Here is a 6,000-nt window from a genome sequence, read left to right as displayed (position 1 = left end):
CCAATGGATCAGAAGTTTTCCATCTTCCAAGTGGGACAAATGCTTCTCCTTTTTTTGAAGGGCAGGGAGGTGAATGGGATGAGAATTGTCTCTATTAAATTGTTAATTAAAATTGAATTAATTTGACATGAGTACCTTACCTGTTCCAATATTTTGTTTCAGTTTAGATTTCTTTTATATGAGCTTTGTCACTAAATGGTGAACACTATTAAAGTTAAACATTTCTTATTTGAAGAATACTGAAAGAGGAAAATTTTCACTATTTCTTAATAGAAATTGATGGCTTTGCATAAACCTCCACTTCTATAGAAATAGGGATTTCCAAAGAAAATTATTTAGATTAAATATTGTGACTGATCTAGATAATCACTGGCTTAAAGGTGAACACTGGTGGTTTGGAATGAGTAACTTTTGTGACCCGCTGAAATCAATGGGAATCTTCTTTCTGAAGATTGGATAAATCATTTTTGCTAAGTGTTATGTGTCAGATCATTTAAAAAAATCCCCAGAACAACTGGAAATAGGCTTCACTTCATCTTAGAGACCTACTGAAGGTTGCTGTATCCTGACATTGCCCAGCAGTGTAATGGGAACTGACGTAAATGATTGAACAACCCTCAGTGCATCCAAGGAGCATGTAGCTGCCTGATTCTTCTCTAGTTGTAGTTAAAGGAAGTTACTCCATTGCACTACAGCTGTGTGGTTGCATATGATTTGATCCTATAAAATTGTGGATTACCCTGGAGTGCTGCACTGAGCACAGTTTGAAGTCACTCATAGGGCACCAGAATACAATTGTGATTGACACTGGAGAAGCAGGTGGTAAGGATGCTCCTTTACCACAGCAGTTCACCTCTGAGTCTTGTTAGGACCAAATCTAAGTCTGCGTCATTGGGCATTGCCTGCCTAACAGTCATCTGAAATTTTCAATCACATACTTCATAAATTAAGACTCATTTCTCCCTGGAGAACAGACAAGAACCCCCATCCCCTCTCCAGGTGCCTACCTTAAGACACAAGCCATATTCTCTCAGCTCCCTGTGGATATTAATTATTCTGTGCAGAATAGAACAATGTCAGCAAAGGTGGTCAAGAGAGACATTCAGAGTGCTCTGTAACTTGGACATTATGGCACTTTCAGTAGAAAACAAGCTCAAACCCTTAAGGCAAAAGAAGCAACTGGGGCACTTGTGTCTTGGGCTGCATTCAATCTCAGATCCTTATCAGTGAGCTGTTAGATAAGACACTTATCAGAAGCATCCAGCAGGCCCAGCAGAGCTTAGCCATGAACATAAGCTAAGCAGCCTCCTAGCAGAACGCTAGGCACAGGACCACTGCTGACATTAACATGCTTTACTTTGGTGTTAATCATTATTTAGAAGTGATCACTGCAGTATCCTTTCTTTCCACGCAGAAGGAATGAGGGTGAAGCATCCTTAATACATGCTGTGCTTCAAGGGAAATGTGAAGGAGTAGCTCTTAGGCAAGCGTGCTGCTGGAAGTCTACATTGGCTCAATCACTGCAGCTCACAACTGTGAAATGGCCTGTTTTGTCGAGCTTGTCAGCAATGTGCATCCTTCAGTTGACAACACAGAAAGCTGTGGTTGGCTCACGCACAGCAATTTCCAGTTGGTGAGTTGGTTCAATGGATATGTTCACTTGGGGAAATGAAGTAGGAATATTCCCAGTATGAGCACGGCTACACTGCATGACTATCTCCCTCATCTGAAAGAGAGATGATGATTCCGTACAAGATGAGGTATGATTAGCAGGAGGGAAAAGAAAGAGAAACAATGTATGTTTTGGAGAGAATTCTTTCATTCATTTTTCCTTTATCTTTTTGTAGGAGATTTTATTTCCCTTATTGGTCACGTATCCCATTTGGAGCCAGTGGGAATCTGTACTTCCACCCTTTCCCACATACACTCCACAGCTATGGGTGCAACTTCACAGTCATGCATGGACTGTATTTCTTCTCCCAAGAGAAGAATTCACTGCTTTGTAAATATGGAATTAAAGGCTCAGGAATTAATGACTCTCTTTGACAGTGAAGGAATTGCAGCTGGCTGCAGTAAGGATGTAGGGTACGGAGGGCAAATGTAATCTCTAAAAGAGATTCAAAGGATCAGGAGTTATGGATCAGATAACCAGCAGTAAGCTTCACTCCATTGTATGGATTCTGGTACCTTCTGGAGCAAAGAGGGTTGTTTTTGAAGTTGGCTGATACAGCATTAATAAGAGCAATTCATGGTTCAGCACTGCTCTCCTAGGCAGTACTTCATCATGTTTTTGGTGCAGGGAAAGAAGGAGCTCTTGGCTTTGTGTAAAAATGTGTGGCTCACACAGGAGGAATTCCTCATGTTTTATGTAGTCATTTGCTGCTAGCTTTTTAGGGCACTGGCATTCAGTCTCCTTCATTACTGCTACGCTTGCCACAGGTCTAAGCACATAATAACAAGGCAGTACATGTTAGCAAAAGGATCAGAGTAGCCTCTTGCTATATAACTTGCTGCTAGAGCTGCTGCAAGAACCATTTTCTATTCCTGTTTCTGCTCAGAGCAGAATCTTTCCTGAAAACATTGAAATAAATGTTCCCAGTGCACACCATTTAGTGTTAAACTTTCCCATTTTAAGATGTTTTTTCTCTTTCCACTTTGTACAGAGTGTGTGTCATCGGTAGCCTTACAATCCTGCAATATTAATCAAACCATCCAAACCGTGGGCTTATTTTGTTTCGAGGATGGATACCAATCCTTAATTACTCCGGGCCTGTTTTAACTACCTCAGCACATCCTTATCTGTTTTGCTGCACTTCATTTCATATTACACATTTCCAGTTGGAGACTTGACAGGAGGCAGAAGCAATCAAACCATATTGTCTGGCATAACAGTGGGGAAACTGCCATGTCTCTCATGCAAAAGATTAATAATAGACTGTGTGCTGTCTTTGTAAAACAAAAACATGTCTCGCTTAAGCGGCTTAAAAGTTACATCCTGTGTGATGCTGTCAGTGTGGGGGCCCGATGTCAGACATCTAAAGGAGTTTTAATCTTTGAAGAAGCAGCTTTTTTTCCCCCTCTTGTAAATCATACCGTACGTTGCTGATGATGATCTCGGGCAAGATGCTTACATTAAACTGTTGCTGCAGACAGGAAGCAACAAACTGTTGCTGGGCAGACGAGCGTGGAAAGCCACAAATACCTTAGTGGAGAGGGAACAGCCTGCTATTGCCAGGCGAGGGAGCTGTTTAGGTGCAAGCTTGGATTTTAGATCCAGACATCATCTCTGGAATCTAAGGAGCCTGATAGCATTACTGCTGCCTTAAAATACGTGTGAGAGCCAGGCACTTAATTGCTAGGTCTGAAAACAGCCTGTAGAAACCTACACAGGTGCTCTCTCCCTCTTTGCTGTGTTTGATCTGAGGAGGCGGGGATAAGTCCGGAATTATTAACAGGAAAAAAACAGGAGGAGTAGCAAGATTTTAGATTGGGGTTTAAAATCCCTGTTGTCACAATTTCTGTGGAAGTCCAAGGGTACGTGGATGGTGGAAACCCCTTGCAACCTGCGGGACTGGACTAAATGATCTGTAAAGGTCCCTTCCAACCCAAACCATTCTGTGACTGGGCGTGTGTGATTTAAGAGGAGGCAACAGAAGTTTCGTAGTGAGTCTTCCTCACAGAGCTGTTAAGAAAGGTTTCAGAAATGCATGAAGTCATTCTAGGGATTGATTTTCAATCCAGGATTGTAACTACTCCATATTGCTGTTTCTGTGATCCATCTTGTCCTGAATACCTGAATTAAAGGTAATGCAGCACAGAAACACAGGATTTTATTAATGTCACCAGAGTACAGAGAGATGGCTGAACATAAAGAAACCTGCAGGTGGTGGGGAGGAGGTAAATGCAAAGTCCTGGTGATATGCTTGCAGGGAATGCATAATCTGCACTAGAAAATTCAGAGCCTGTCTGCTTGGCGTGGATCCTAGCTGTGTAGCAGTTTGTTTAGTGATGATGGAAAGCTCACTCTACATTAATTCCTAATGGATTATTGCAAAATGTCCCGTAATGATGACGTGCTTGAGCTGTTAATTGATTATGAAATGCCTTAAGAGCTTTATGAAAAGCATAAGATACAATTATTATTGGATCATGCCGCTCATTAACTTTAAAGAAAATAAATGTGCTGTAACTCCAACTGGCCCATAAATCTCTTTTGTTTGGAAATAGATTCATGTCACCCCCCTTTTTGCTGGTAATATCAATGTCTGCTGCTTGTTCGAATGGAAACACATTTAGGGAGATTAAGGGCCTGAACCAATGTGACTGAAGTCAACTGGAGCTGTTCCCATTGACTACAGGAGTGGGAGCACTTTTTTGGTCTGTCCACATGCAAAGGAAAGGAAGGTCTGTGGAAGAGCACAGCAGCCACAAGACTCTCTGAAGAGAGGGGACATGTGAGGATTCTTGTTTCTGAAGTGGGAGCATTACTTTATCCTGGAAGTGTTTCAGGCTCCTGGCCATCTTTTGTTGTCAATATAATTTTGGTTTTGAATTGTGAGGTATAGGAGATTTGGGCCATATTTGTGGAGGTAAAGCTGTGCACATTTCATTTAGATGCTACTACAATACTTGCACAAACTACTCTTACAGCACTTCACATTCTGTTTTGTAAGGATCTCATAAAGTAAATCCTGGGTGTAAGCTCAGCTTGACAGCATGCATTTTCCTCTGTTCCTGGAGTGTGCTTTTGAGAGCTGCAAATGCAAATAAGAGAGTGCAATTCTGAAGGAACCAGAAGTTTGTATCTCGGTTGAGGATGGGCCTGATCCTGCCATATCCCAGATTGACTTGTCACTTTATATTATGACAAGCCTCTGTTTGGAAGCAAGCTCAACAGGAGGCTGAGTGCTTTAAATGTGGGTGAATGTAACCCCCAGGTTAAGTTACTCATGCTGTGGATCTGGTGATACACCAACCCTGAATAGGAACACTGTCACCCTGTGACTCTGTGACCAGTGTCAGGGAGAAGGCAGAGAAGGACAGAAGATCCATATGTAAGTTATAGATTTTCCCTAAAGAGAACGTATTTCATTCTCAGTATCTCTGCTTTTAGCATCTATCCCCCTTTGTGTTTTACTAGTGCAGATAATTAAAAATAAAGGTGAATACACCTTAAATAATGAAACATCAGCCAGTGAAACAATTTACCTTCAGGGCTGTTTTGTAATACAGTCCAAGAACCAGGAAATCCATAGGTTTTCTAATTTATTGTACAGAAAGCTTGTTTTTACTGTTCACAAAGGCAAAGTTTCCCACACAAAAGCTGTTATACTTGCCAACATCTTTCACGCATTCAAGTGCTGCCATATGAGACAGAGAAAAATCCCACCTGATGATAAACTGTATTAGGGAGGCATCTCTGAGGCATCTCCATAGTTTCTAAAATGCTGCCTTTGATTTGGGGGATTAGTAGGGCTTTCTCAACCTCTCATTCTTATCTCTGCACATTTTTGGAAATGGACTACAATCTCCGGAGATCTGCTAACATCTGAATGGATTTAATTTTCTGGCTCAAAATAGGTCTTGCATAACTGGTTTTCTTATACAGTCAGCTTTGGAAGGTGTTGCATGTGAGTAACAATTTGGGAAGAAGTAAATGTTTTATTTCCTATTTAGATTTTCAGATTTTAAACATTCAAGTATTTTATATCTTCAGAAGCCTGTTAAATCCTATTGGAATATTAGTTCTAATTTCAGCAGACCAGATGCTGTATGAACTTCCATCTGTGTAGTGTCAGTGATATCACTGAACTGGCTTGTAAGTTTTGGTCTCTGACCCAGAAAGCAGTTTTTCAGTCAGCAGATCTGATATTATTTCATCTGGAATACTCAAGATTTAGTTACAGTTACCTTCTCACCTGATTTCAAGGAGTTTGAATTCTTAGGGTACTGTTCAGCCATGGGAAGGGAACTCTGGCTGGTGCATAAGGGCCACTCGGA

Source organism: Pezoporus flaviventris, unplaced genomic scaffold (genome assembly GCF_033815535.1).
Source record: "Pezoporus flaviventris isolate CSIRO_AGI_PZ_B2104156 unplaced genomic scaffold, CSIRO_AGI_Pfla_v1 ptg000025l, whole genome shotgun sequence".
NCBI classification, from domain to species: domain Eukaryota; kingdom Metazoa; phylum Chordata; class Aves; order Psittaciformes; family Psittacidae; genus Pezoporus; species Pezoporus flaviventris.
Note: the sequence above shows the minus strand (reverse complement) of the source record.